The 15,315-nt window shown below is 38.7% G+C and overlaps 1 long non-coding RNA gene across 1 annotated transcript in view; it reads left to right on the top strand.

The window, feature by feature from the left end:
• LOC140728287 (uncharacterized) overlaps window positions 1–15,112 on the top strand; it is a 29,632-nt gene extending 14,520 nt beyond the window's left edge. Inside the window, exon 3 of the long non-coding RNA XR_012099044.1 lies at window positions 12,159–15,112. This is a non-coding gene — a long non-coding RNA (uncharacterized lncRNA). The remainder of the gene's footprint in view (window positions 1–12,158) is intronic.
• The last annotated feature ends 203 nt before the right edge of the window (window positions 15,113–15,315 follow it).

The raw sequence follows: 15,315 nt of genomic DNA, 5'->3' as shown, positions 1-15,315 counted from the left end.
AATAAACAGTTGATGTTTTGTGCTGAGATCAGTTTATGTTCCTTCCCCTCCCCCACCCTCTTATTCTGGTTTCTGCCTTCTACCTTTCTAGTCCTGCTGAAGGGTCTCAGCCCAAAATGTCGAGTTTATTCCCCTCCCGAGGTGCTGCCTGATTTGCTTTCCTCCAGCATTTTGTGTGTTCTGCTCAGTATCTCCAGCATCTGCAGAATCTCTTGTATTTTTGACTTAGCTCTGTGAGTCTGCTATATCATTCAGTTAGAGATCTGCATTGGTTCCATAATCAATGAGAATATTCCCATCCAAAAAACTATCAATCTCAGTTATAAACATTTGTATTGACTGAGCACTGACATCAAGAAATTGAGATTGCATATAGTGTATTCATGGGTTAAGGATGTCACTAGTATTACTAGGTGGATTTTTGCAACAGTCTGGGAAATTCTGTTACTATACTAACTCTTTATTTTTTTAAAAATCCGGTTTTATTTAATTAGCTGAGTTCAAATTCATCAAATGCAATGGTGAGATTTGAAGTCATCTTCTTCAGTCAATAATCTAGCACTCCATAAATCAGTCTAGTAAATTAATGTATTATGATACCATACCCTGCAGTTTACTGCTTGCCTCTAGTTTCACAATTAAAGCCGCTCATTCTTAATTGCTCCATTAAAGGAAATAATTTCTTTGCATTTACCCTGTTAAATACTTTAATATCATTAGTCCTTACCCTTTCAAACTTTTCATAATTACCATCAGAAATTATAAAAACGAATCAACCAGAATCAGAATCAGGTTTATTACCGGCATGTGTCGTGAAATTTGTTAACTTAGCAGCAGCAGTTAGAAGAAGAAGAAGAAGACGAAGAAGAAGACGAAGAAGATGAAGAAGAAATAAATAACAATATACATATAATGCATAGATTAAAAACAGTGCAAAAACAGAAATTATATATATTTTAAAAAGTGGGTAGTGTTCACAGAATCAATGTCCATTTAGGAATCGGATGGCAGAGGGGAAGAAGCTGTTCCTGAATTGCCAAGTGTGTGCCTTCAGGCTTCTATACCTCCTACCTGATGGTAACAGTGAGAAAAGGACATGCTGGAGGTCCTTAATAATGGACGCTGCCTTTCTGAGTCACCACTCCTTGAAGATGTCCTGGCTACTTTGTAGGCTAATACCCAAGATGGAGTTGACTAAATGTATGACCCTCTGCAGCTTCTTTCGGTCCTTTGCAGTAGCCCCCTCCCCCATACCAGACAGTGATGCAGCCTGTCAGAATGCTCTCCACAGTATATCTATATATGTTTTTGAGTGTTTTTGTTAACATACCAAATCTCTTCTAACTCCAAATGAAGTATAGAGTCTGTCTTGCCTTCTTTTTAGCTGCATCAATATGTTGGGACCAGGTTAGGTCCTCAGAGATCTTGACACCCAGGAACTTGAAACTGCTCACTCTCTCCACTTCTGATCTCTCTATGAGGATTGGTATGTGTTCCTTCGTCTTACCCTTCCTGAAGTCCACAATGAGTTCTTTTGTCTTACTGACATTGAGTGCAAAGTTGTTGCTGTGACACCACTCCACTAGTTGGTATATCTTGCTCCAGTACGCCTTCTCGTCTCCATCTGAGATTCTACCAACAATGGTTGTATTGTCAGAAAATTTATAAATGGTATTTGAGCTATGCCTAGCCACACAGTCATGGGTATAGAGAGAGTAGAGCAGTGGGCTAAGCACACCTCCCTGAGGTGCACCAGTGCTGATCATCAGCGAGGAGGAGATATTATCACCAATCCATACACAGATTGTGGTCTTCCTGTTAAGTCGAGGATCCAATTGCAGATGGAGGTACAGAGGCCCAGGTTCTGTAACTTCTCAATCAAGATTGTGGGAATGACGGTGTTAAATGCTGAGCTATAGTCAATGAACAGCATCCTGACGCAGGTGTTTGTATTATCTATGTGATCTAAGGCTGTGTGAAGAGCCTTTGAACTTGTGTCTGCCAATCATTGAATGAGCAAAAAATTGATGTTATTACAATTAAGTTAACCTCTATTCAGAATATATATTACTTGCAACACCGATAATAACACACTACTGAAAACATTTTGCAACACTGTGATAATTGCTTAACAAAACATCAGAAAGCGAATGTTAATTTTCTAGGTGGCCAGATTTTTTTCCTGCAAGTGTTAAGTTGTATAAATGGACTTTATGTATAAATGTTGGCCTCCGTTAGTTTCGATAGACTATGGATTTGCACCTTGGAAAGTTTCCAGGGCGCAAGACTGGGCAAGGTTTTTTTATGGAAGGCAGGCAGTTGCCCAAGCTGCGTCTCCCCTCTCCACACCACCAATGTTGTCCAAGGGAAGGGCATTAGGACCCATATAGCTTGGCACTGGTGTTGTTGCATTGCAATATGTGGTTAAGTGCACACACACAGAGCCTCAGCCAAGGCTCAAACTAGCGACCTTCAGATAACTAGACCAAAGCCTTAACCACTTGGCCACGCGCCAACATGATTGGGTCTAGGTGTTTATTGCATGAATAATACTCATAACCAGTAGCCAAAAAATATTGATTATCATATATTGCCTTTAAACCATAGGTTGACTAGCGTTTCACCAATATGCTTCTTAACAGTGACAGCTAACAGTAAACAAAACAATCCAGAATATGCAAATTTATTGAGATCTCACATTTGAGAATTTCAACAAATTCTATGATAGGCTGAAACACTGAGGTTTTGCCATAGCACACAACTCTAACCAAAGCATTATAGATTCATAAGGTTCTATGCTTAATGCTGATTGCCCATAAAACCTTGAATTGATTTGTTTTCTGAGCTTTAAGATATGCATGTATTGCTAACATTCTCTCCATTGCAACTTCTAATATAAAATCAATACCTCCCTTTTATTTTTCTTTTCTCAAGACAATAACAAGGTGTCAATAGCACAGAGAATCTATCCTGTGTTGAAGGTTTCATAATGTCTCCAGATTCTTAGAAACTGAAGCAGGTTCTACAGAAGGACTTAAGACAGTTTAGGAGAAAGGGAAAGAAACTGGCAAATGAAATACAATGTTGGAAAATGCATGGTCAAGCACTTTGACAGAAGAAATAAATGTGCAGACCATTTTCTAAATGGGGAGAAAATCCTAAAATCTGAGATGCAAAGGGACTTGGGAGTCCTTGTGCAGAGCACCTTAAACATTAATTTGTAGGTTGAGTTGGTGATGAAGAAGGCAAATGCAATACTAGCATTTATTTCAAGAGGTATAGAAATCCAGAGCAGGGATGAGATGCTGAAGCTTTATAAGACACTAGTGGAGCTTCACCTTGAGTATTGCGAACAGTTTTGGGCTCCTCATCCAAGAAAAAAAGAAGTGCTGGCATTGGAGAGGGCTCAGAAGAGGTTCACAAGGATGATTCTAGGAATGAAAGAGTTATCATGCAAAGAACGTTTGATGGCTCTGGATCTGTACTCACTGAAATTTAGAAGGATGAGGGGTGATCTCATTGAAACCTTTCAAATGTTGAAAGGCCTAAACAGAGTAAATGTGGAAAGGATGTTTCCCATGTCACCCATTTAAAGCAGAGATGCAGAGAAATTTCTTTAGCCAGAGGGTGGTGAATTTGTGGAATTTGTTACCACCAGCAGCTGTGGAGGCCAGGTCGCTGGGTGTATTTCATACAGAATTTAAAAGGTTCTTGATTGGACACAGTATCAAAGGTTAAGGGGAGAAGGCTGGGGACTGGAGCTGAGGAAGGGAAAAAAGAATCAGCCTTGATTGAATGGCAGAACAGAATTGATGGGCCAAATGATTTAGTATAGAAATCCCATGCACAGGAATACAGAAGATTGTAGACTCAACCAGTTCCATCATACATACAATTCTCTCCACCAAAGGAGATCTACAAGTGTACATGATGGCATAATTCTACACAACCCTCCCTTAGCAGAAATCTTGAGCTTTTTTCTGAGGATACTCAGGTAAATCAGAACTCCAAAGTCGGATGAAATGGGACAAGAAGCATCGGAGTCTTACGTTTAGTTGGATTTAGATGAAAACACAGGGTTTTACCAATCAGGGTGTAATCGGTGCCAGTGGTTTGAGGGATTGGCAGCCTTGTTAGTGCTTAGGACCTAAAGGGCAATTTTAGTCATCCCCAACTAAGAATGTGAAAAACACTACAGATCTACTGAAGATAGCCTTGGAAAGGTACACTGGATTGCTCATTTTGAATCAATGAAAGTCAGCACACAGTTTGTTAATTTCTCACTGTTATATTCTTTGAAAGCACCCATTAATGTTCATTAGGATTTTTCAAGTTGCTTTCACAAAAGCAAGCATAAGGTAAATTGGTCTTTTCTCTGCCTTTAGATTTCTGAATAATCACAAGCCCATGAACACCATCTTACTATTCCTCTTTTGCACAATTTATTTATATTTGTATCTTAGAATAATTTTCGTGTCTTGTACTGTACTACTGCCACAAAATAAAAAAAATGTCAGTGATAATAAATCTGATCATAAGAGTCAGAGCAGGCCCTTCAGCCCATCTAAACACTTCACTCTTATTCGTCATGGTCCCATCGACCCACACTTGGACCAGAGACCACCATAACTCCTGCATCCAAACTTCTCTTAAATGCTGCAATCAAACCAACAAACACCACTTCCATTGGCAGCTCGTTCCATACTTGCATTGCCCTAAATGAAGAAGCTCCTCTCAGGTTCCTCTTAAATATTTCACCTTTCATGCTTAACCTAAGACCTCTAGTTGTAGTCTCACCCAACCTCAGTGGAAAAGGCCTGCTTGTGTTTATTCTGTCTATACTCAATTTTGGTGTCCTCTATCAAATCTCCGCACACTCTCCTACACTCCAGGGAATAAAGTCCATTCAACCTTCCCCTATAACTTGGGACCTCCAGGCAATATCCTTGTAGATGTTATTTGTACTCTTATCAACTTATTAATATCTTTCCTATAGGTAGGAGACCAGCACTGCACCCAATGCTCCAAATTTGGTTTCACCAATGTCTTACACTTCAATATAACATTCCAACTCTTATACTCAATACTTTGATTTATGATGGCCAATGTGTCAAATCCTATCTACCTGTGACACCCCTATCAAGGAATTATGGATCTGAATTCTTCAGTGTTCTACCATTCATTGTGTAAATCCTACCCTTATTTGTCCTCCCAAAGTGCAACACCTCACAATTGTCTGTATTAAGTTTTATCTGCCATTTCAACCCATTTTTCCAGCTAATACACATTGGTATTGAAATGACACCTTACCTCCTCTTTACTATGTCCTTGCAGTATTCCAAACAACCTAGAGCATTTGAAGACTGGATAGAATGGTCTGAAGATGTCTTCTTTCCAATCCAACCACTGTTAGGTAGATGAAATAAGTGAGCGGTTGTTAAAGAAAACTGATGCACAAAAAAGATTTTATCTCAAATCATTCATTCCATAGCAGTCCTCCCAAATTAAGTGTCTTTTATTTACAAAGGAAGTACAACAGCACCTCTACTTCCTTAGGAGTTGGCAAAGAATGGGCATGACATCTAAAACTCTGACAAACTTCTACAGATGTATGGTGGAGAGTATATTGACCTGCTGCATCACAGCCAGGTATGGAAATGACAATGCCTTTGAACAGAAAATCCTACAAAAATAGGAGATATGGCCCAGTCCATCACAGATAAAGCCCTCCCACCATTGAGCGCATCTCCATAGAGTGCTGTTGCAGGAAAGCATCATCCATCTTCAGGGACCCCCCACCTCCCAGTCATGCTCTCTTCTTACTGCTGCCACTTGAAAGGTCTGGAACCTCAGGACTCACACCACCAAGTTCAGGAACAGTTATTACCCCTCAAACATCAGGCTCCTGAACCAGAGGAAATAACTTCACTCAACTTCACTTGCCCTATCATTGAAATGTTCTCACAACCTACAGACTCATTTTCAAGGACTCTTCATCTCATGTTCTCAATATTTATTGCTCATTTATTATTACTACTACTAGTAGTTCTTTTTTCTTCTTGTATTTGCAAAGTTTGCACACTGGCTGTCCATACTGTTGGTGCGTTTTTTCATTGATTTTATTATGGTTATTGGATTTATTGAGTATGTCTGCAAAAATGAATCTCAGGGTTGTATATGGTGACATATATGTACTTTGATAATAAATTTTCTTCAACTATGTTCACCAAAGGAGACATAAGTATAAAACAGAGAGGAACCATGTCTAAACAACATCAGGGAGATAGATCATTTTTAAAAAAAGGTGGCAGTCCAGCAGGTATTAGACTTGAAGGATACTATCATGATGTTAAATAGCAAAAAAAAAAAGGCTTGATGGGTCAGCACATGTGGAAAACAAACTTGGGAATGAAGGAATTAGACAAATTAAATAACTTTGACCTTGCCATGCAGTGGAAGAAAGAGAGGTCACTATTTCATGTGACTGTTCTGCAATCTCCATTTTTTGAACTGTCCTTTGAACTGCTTTAGCTCAGGGACAACTGCATTAAAGCTATTAAAAGTAGACACAGTGAGGCCCCTAGTGATAATCTGCTGATCTATAGATCATTTCTGAATTTAAAAATTGGAATTTGAGGGAGCTTTGGATGCAAAGCAGCAAGGACTCCAGAGACTAACAATCATAAGGAGGAACGCACCTGCCCATGCTAGAGTCAGGGAGAAGGATCAATCCTTTGGCCAGTAGGAGATCCTCTATTTCAGTGTTATAAGTTGAAGTGATGGTCTGAGTGAGTATTGGTACAAAGGGAACAAACAGACTTAAATTATTGGCCCACTGTCCATATAGTATATAATGATATATAATGAGAGATAATAAAGTGCAAGTTTTTTATTAATTAAGATTTATGTAGTGAATTGCTGAACTTGGGTCAGTTTGTTTTAGAACAACAACTTAATACCAACTCTTCAGGAAGATGTGCTGCAAGCAGAGGGTGCAGGCATGTGCAAGAACCATCTTGCCAACATGCTACTATCCTTCCCAGTAAGTTATTTTCTTTAGTTCCACTAACAGACAGAAAGATGATATTTAGAAAAATTTCTCAGCAAAGAATAAACTTGTTTCAACCATTAACTGCATTCCCATTTTCAACTTTCTACACATTTCAAATTGTGAAGCCTTGCATTTCAACAAAGGTCACAAACATTAATTATCTGAAAAACAATTACCAATATAGTTCACCTTTACATATGGAGATTCAAATGATAAAAACCATAGTACAGTTTCTTTGCCATCATTTTCAATTTCTGGTAATGATTCTGTGTTAGGATCAACAAAAATATCATTAGTAAACTGGTCTTGGCTCAAGTATTTAAATTTAGGCCAATATTTTAGTCTCATATTTAGAGTTTGCATTTTTCTTGGGTTTCTCTTCTGGAGCCCCCTCATGCCTCATTGATGTTCACTTTACCCATGAGATGTCTCTGTTCTCACAATCAAGGTTAAACAAATTTCCTTCTTGAAGTGTACGCTATAAATGCTTATCTCAAAAAATTAACACTTTTATTAATCCACCTTCAGAAATTGACATCCTATCTCCAATATCTTCTATCTCCAAAGTCTCAACAATTTGTAGATCTCAAACTGATGCAGTCCTCTGTGAAACATAATCTCATCAGACCATATGGCAATGGAAGTATCAGACCTTTATGAATTCAACTGTGTGGATATCTTGATTTTTAAAAAACTTTCTAAAAATCAGATTTAAATTCGTGATGGGATGGTGCGTAAAGAGATAATTTGCAGTCTAATTATCTACAAACATTATGGAAATCCAAAGAATATATATCCTTCCTACTCCCTAACCATTATTCTCCCTACTTTACCTGAACTAGATCCTGGTGATACTGAGGGAAAATTTATAGTTTGGTTCTTTATCTTCAATTTTGTAGGTGTAGACTTTATTTTGATCTTTGCTGGATTACGGTAAGGTATCCAAGCTTCCATGCACACTGCTGCTTTTGGGCTTTGTACAGTTGCACAATTGTCAATCATGGCACCTTGAATTTCAATCTTTATTAACTGAAAAGAAAATGAAAATGAAGTTAAAAATTAAGTAGCATTTAATACTGCAAAAAAGATGTTGATGTCTTCAAAATCCTTCTACAATCTGAAAAGCCATATTTGATTTACATAATGTCATTCTTGAAACAAATTGGCAATAATGCAGGCAGCAATAACCAACCTAGACTCAGAACAGCACAAAAACACACGATGTACTGTGCAGACTCTTTACTTCTAAATTAAATTTAAAATCTGTGTTACTCTATTTTTATCCTACATTTCATAATTCTATACATTACACCCTCATTTTCCACCATTTCATGAGGAAGAATACTTACAGAAATCTCTCTCAAATCTACTGCTTCATTATCTTTTCCATATGAAAAAAATGGATAAATCACAATCTGCAGTATTCAGCATTCTTGTTTCCTAGGTGATTTCATTTGCCACTGAATTGAGAAACTTTTCTTTATGACGTAGGATTTCAAAATTCATTAAAACATTTTCTAACCTCTTGACCTCTGCTCCACAAAAAATTACGAACAGTTTTCACAACCATCCCATCAACTTTTCCACTTTACATAGCTTCGCTGCTCCCAATGTTATCTGACATTATCACATATTTAATTATATTCTCCTTCCAACTTCTCTTTTCATGGATAAAGTTCAAGATCACCTACAACTGCAATTTCAAAACTTTTACTACTGACCTTTTGATCCCATCTTCAATAAAAGTAAAAACAAACATCCAGATGAACTCAATGGGTTGGATAGCATTGCTGAAAAATAGTTGACCTTTCAGGATGAAAACCTGCAAAAGGAATACGGGGTTTTGGGCTGAAACTTCAACAATTTCTTTTCTCTCACAGGTGCTGTTCATTGACCATGCTAAGCTATGGGAATCTTAAGCTTCTCAAGATTCCAGTATCTGCAGTCTTTTGGGTCTCCAAATGTTTAATCAGGTGGTTAAAGACAAAATCTATTTCTCAGAATACGTACACAACGCTGGAAGAACTCGGCAGGTCAGGCAGCATCCATGAGAAAAGAGTAGCCAACGTTTCGGGCCAAGACCCTTCATCAGGAACAGGGGGGAAGAGAGGACTGAAGCCCAGTAATACACTTGGGGCAGGGGGTAGGGCCTAGAGGTGCCAGGTGGAAAACCAATCAAAGGAAAGATAAAGGGGGGAAGGGGAGGGGATAAGCATGAAAGAACTGTAGAGATAAAGAAGCAGAAAGTTGAAAGGGGAGAGAGGCAGAGAGGGAGCTGGGATAGGGGAAGTGGGAGGGGAAGGGAATTACCGGAAATTGGAGAATTCAATGTTCATACCACCAGACTGGAGGCTTCCCAGACGGTAGATGAGGTGTTGCTCCTCCAACCTGAGTTTGGCCTCATCATGGCAGTAGAGGAGGCCATGTATGGACATATCTAGATGGGAATGAGAGGCAGAGTTGAAGTGGGTGGCAACCGGGAGGTCCTGTCTATTGTGACGGACGGAGCGTAGGTGCTCGTAGGTGCTCCTTTCTTCCCCCCCCCCCCCCCCCATTCCTGATGAAGGGTCTCGGCCCGAAACGTTGGCTACTCTTTTCTCACAGATGCTGCCTGACCTGCTGAGTTCTTCCAGCATTGTGTATGTATTCTTTGATCCACAGCATCTGCAGTTGTATTTTTGTGTTTTAAAATCTATTTCTCACCTGAATGGATAGGATTTTTGACATGGAATAATTCAAGTGTTGGACAAAGACTGAATGGTAGCCATCAGAAAGTAGAGAAGTTTTCAAAACAAATTTCAGGATTTTTAAGTTTCAGGTTATGTATTTGGCAATTTAAAACAAATAATTTTGTAATTGCCTTCTGCATACAATTTAAACAAGTTGATGCTAAAGAATGCAGAAACATAATTACAATACTCAATCAAGGCTACAGGTTGCTGAGAACAAAGTCAAGTGAGTAAACCAATTGATGAAAGAACAGGAATAAACACTGGCCCAAATTGTGAGATAGAAAAAGGAGTGAGGTAATGAACATTTACTCATACTAGGGACAACTCATAACACCTTCCAGTGGCTGTGATCACATAAATGGTACAGAAGGAAAAGGGCAAACTTCCATCCCTTGAGGATATTGGTGAAATGAAAATTCAGCAGTTTCAGGAGTTACATATCCTTTTTGTTACCCAGTGCCATAGCAAGATTGGAACTAATTTCTCAACATCTGTAATTCTTATTTTAGGAATATATTATACAAGTATACCTTTTCATTAAAAACAATCTACTGAACTGCTGGAGATATGGGAAGCAGTTAGCAAAAGAACATATAGATACTACGGGGTGGGGTGAAGGGAAGGAGAATCATTAATACATTAAACTAGAGAGATAAACCTTTCAAGATGCATTTAATTGCTAAATAAATGAGCTTTTACGTACTTTGGATCAGGAACTCCATGCTGGGGTATCACTGTTAGTGAGTGTGCTGGCGAGGAAAGTTCGAAAGACAAAGATCGAGTAGAATGGTTTATAATCTGCACTGTCTGCAAAACTATAATAAAATAGTAACCAAAAAAAGGTTATTAAAATGTTTTTAATCTAGTTCTCAAACTTACATTGCTAGAATGTATTAGTACTCTGATTACCTAGAGTGTGTATACATGTACTTAATACACTGCAAACACCAAGAATTATATTACTTTCCAAATTAAGCTGTTGCTCACATTTCAACATTCTATTAAATCCATCACTCTATTGCAGTTAATGTCACAATTCTTAACCACAGTCTATGTACTTGGTACATTCATTCCTCTGGAGAACAAGTGGAGACATTCTGCAATCTCCAAAGAGTCACTTATTATCAATGTAGCTATCAAATTAACAAGAATGGATGGTATTTTAATCAACACGCACACCTTATCAGGTCCTCTGATCTGGGCTACAGTAACTAATTTCCTTTTGCTTATTGAAGCATGAAAGATCATGAACTTTGCCCAACAGTTACATATTTTGGGCCATCATTGGAGGACAACTAATGCTTTGAAACTTCATGAGAGCTGAGAAAACATGTGGAATTAACTACAATCACTTTTAATAATACATTAATTCAGTTACCATGTGTGATATTTGCCTTCCCATTACTTGCCTTTTTAGCTCTTTGTCCCAATCATTCTTCAGCCTCATCCTATTGAAACTCAGAAGCTTGATGTCACATTTATCGACCTGACAAACAATGGACTCGCCCATTTCGATTCTACCCTCCCTTTCCACACCTCTCATACAGCCAATGCTGCGAATCACTCTGCTGTTGCCAGTTATTGCTTGACCAAGCCCAACTAGCTGACCCCCACACCTCCCATCATAAATCTCTGTTTCATGATCATTCCCCTTTAATTATTCAATCCCTTATTGCTTTTCATCAGCTTTCATTTGTTTTAATCTGTTCCACAATTTCCCTGTTATGAATGCTCTTTAAAAACTTTGCAATGAATCAGAAGCAGGATCAGAATGAAAGGCTTTTGTGTCAAAATGTTTACTGTCTGGACACATATTTCCTCTGATCGTTCTGAATTCACAGCATCTGCAGTACTTTATCTTTACTTTTACTGGGAAAAGGAAATAGTATTTTATGGACATTATTTTGAGGAATGTATGTAATAAGGTGGCCCATTGTTTCTAGCTGATGGAATAAACGAATTGATAAGTGATGAGTGTTAACATAAAGCCTTCAATTAATGCATCTTTCCTTGTTTAACCAAGACATCCCAATATAGCACATACTCACCCACTGATGGTATCGTAAGAATTAAATGCTCAGGCTGCACTGTCCATGACTTTGGTTTCAGTAACAGGTTTTGTACATTATTTGAAGTACGCAAAAATAATGGAAGGTTTTGTAGTTCACTCATTGCATGAAAATCCAACGTGGAATTGGCCGGATCCCTTTCTGAAGTTCCAAGCACACTACAATAAAATTACAATTAGATCATTTAGCAATTAGTTCTGGTTACATCAAAACAGTCTTCAGATGAACATTGAATTTAAATTAACAAATGCATGAGTAACAATTATTCTAATTCTAAATTTTGAATTGTTTCTTCAAATTCTGCAGATACCTTTCTGAATGAAGACTCATCCCAAGGGAAGATGAAAATGAATCCAAGCCTTCTGTATCATCTGGATCAGTCAGTGGAGATATCTTAGTTCGACAGTTAGCTCGGTTGTGATTTGGTGTCTTTAATAGTTTGTAGATAGCACGGAAGCAAAAATCTGTAATAGATCATGTATTTCTTTAGTTTCTTTTTTTTCATACAACTATAGTTTCAGTGTTATGAAATAAACTGCATTGATATGTGGTATAATCAAGTACAATTACATTGCTCAACAAATCCTTGAACAAAAATGATCAGGGTGGAGAAGGAAGTCTCCACCCAAAAGAAAGGACACCATGTATTATGATCCTATCACAACATTGACATCAGTTGAAAAAGGTTCATTGCAGTGGTGCGCCCACAGACAATTCATCTGCTCAGGAAGTACATTTCCTCTGAGGATTTAGCTGAAGGGAGGCATCTTCATCCCTGAAGTCAAAGAAGATGGCGTTTAGCTATTTCCACGTAACAAACACCATGTACAGAAATATCCCATCCCAGCTTATCAGTATGTACACAGCTGGATGATCAACTGCACACCATCAGACTCCTGGTAGAAATTTGGCCAGACTATGCAACATCTTCAGTAACCCTGCAGATGGTTACATGGCAGTTCACCTGATCTGACTTGGAGCTATCCATTACAAGATAAATTTCCTGTTCTGTATTCTAAACGTCTGTAGACAGATCTTCTCAGACCACCATCTGGTTTTAGATTTTTGTTGCTGAATAATTGAAATCTTGATTCTTGCTTAGAAGTGATCCAGGAAAAGATGCTACAAGATCCACATTCTGCTCCATGAAGCAGGGCAAGGCCCAAAATTCTAGCAGACCCACAAAGGGATTTCTGCTTTTAAAAAAAATCCTTCTCATGTCTGTATTGAATGGTTGTTATTTTGAGACTGTGACTCAACTCTGGACACCTCAGATAGGGGAAAACATCATAGAACAATGCACAGGAACAGGCCTTTTGATCCACAATGTCTGCACCAAACTCAATTACACGTTATTCTATCAAGCCCCATAAAAATTCTGCATTTTAATAAGATCACCTCATATTCTTCCAAACAATAAAGGAGAATGGACTTGGTTCGCTTAATCTCTTCTCATACATCCTACCCATCATCCCAGAAATTCTTTTGGTTAACCTTCACATCATTCGCTCAATTGTAAGTAAGGACTTGTACAGAGTATTTCAGATGCCATTGCCCTAGGCTCACTACGAAAGCAATAAGACAACTATTTGTATTCAAATTCTCTTGTAATAAAAGACCAACATACTATTGGATATTCCCAATTGCTTGTCGAATCTGCTTATTAACTTAAATACAAGAGATTTTGCCATTGCTGGAAATCCAGAGCGACACATATAAAATGCTGGAGGAACTCAGAAGGTCAGTTAGCATCTATGGAAAGGAAAAAAAGTCAACATTTTGGGCCGAGATCCTTGAAGGGTTCTGATGATAAGTCTCAGCCTGAAATATCAACGGTTTTTGTTTCTTTCCTTAGATGCTATCAGACCTGCCGAGCTCCAGCAGTTTGAATGTGTTCTCTACATATTAACTTTCAATGACTTTTGAACAAAACATAAGAGCAGGAGTAGGCCATCTAACCCGTTGAGCTTGTTCCGCCATTCAATAAGATCATGACTGATCTGGCCATGGACTCATCTCCATCTACCTCCCTTCTCCCTTTTCCCCATAACCCTCAATTCCTTTACTATGCAAAAATACTCTGTCCCTTCAGAAAAAAAAAATTCACTTTCAATTTCTCATCGTTTAAGATATACTCCATTATTCTAGGTAAGATGAGCACTTTGATTAAGGAGCTTCAACCTAGAAAAGCTTATGGATTAACACACTCAAATAAATTGAACACATTCTTCAAAGCAAGGCTGTTCTCTTTATCTGTCTTTCTTGTTTTTGAGCTTTTCTCTATGGCCACCAGGGAGGATGAGGGCATAAAAGAAGATTCAAGATTTCAAGATTCAAACTTTATTGTCATTCTAACCGTATATCAGGTCTGCAGGGCAGAATGAGACAGCCTTTCCCAGGAGCAGTGCAATCATAACATAACAAATGCAACACTAAATAATAAACATAACAATAAATAGTAAAACACAACAGCCACATGTCAGTTGTTACGAATGTGCCACAACTCTGAGGGGCCGAAGGGTACAAAGTCGCCCCCTCCTTTTCGAGAATCGCAAGATCGCTATTAATTCGGATCTGGGACCCAGGAAATGAGAGAGAATCCACAGGGTTTGGAATGTGTCCTGGCCTCAGTGAAACAAAGCCACTAATAACTGCCATTGTCTCTTGGAGACGGAATTGTGTATTGAGTACTGTACTATTCATTGAAGCCCTCGGGGACGACTAGAGTGGGCTGGTTGAGAGATTGCATCATCCCAACCTGATTGACATCTGAGACCCCGTGAGTAAGGATAAAAGAGGGTCTGGGGAACAACCCCTTCAGACGCACCAGGAGAAACGCTAGAAATCCCGTGACAGCGTTTAATAGCGACAGCTGGTGGGGGGGCTCGTGTGCATCCTTCCCTTGCCTGGGATTGGCGGCCTCACCACGGAAGAACGGCTTTAGCTAAAGGAGAGGCCACAAGTGAACGGCCACACCAACGGGACTCCCGACGGATTGAAATCATAAAAGGAAAAGCCGGCAAGTTTCTCAAAATCTCTCTCTCTCTCCAACCATTGCAAACCCAGCAGTCCCCAAAAGGCTGCAGCCTGAATGAACTGAGTGACTTTTATATTTCCATCGGACAATACATTATCCCCTAGACAATGATAGAGCTTATTTCTTATTGATTATTATTATACCCGCACTTTTAGATTTAGTATTGACTACGTATATTATCTGTATGTTTGCATTGATATTATTTTTGTGTATTTTTACTAATAAATACTGTTAAAAATAGTATCATCAGACTTCAACGGACCTCTCCATTTTTGCTGGTAAGTGACCCAGTTACGGGGTTCGTAACACAGTTAAAAACAATTTATAAGTGTCCAGTGCAAGTTAAAAGTGTCCAAAGCAGAGGCAGGTAGAGCAGCTATTTAGCAGTCTGACTGCCTGTAGGAGGAAGCTGTTTAGTAGCCTTGT

The sequence above is a fragment of the Hemitrygon akajei genome, chromosome 1 (genome assembly GCF_048418815.1).
Source record: "Hemitrygon akajei chromosome 1, sHemAka1.3, whole genome shotgun sequence".
NCBI classification, from domain to species: Eukaryota; Metazoa; Chordata; class Chondrichthyes; order Myliobatiformes; family Dasyatidae; genus Hemitrygon; species Hemitrygon akajei.
This window is presented reverse-complemented; position numbering and strand designations above follow the sequence as displayed.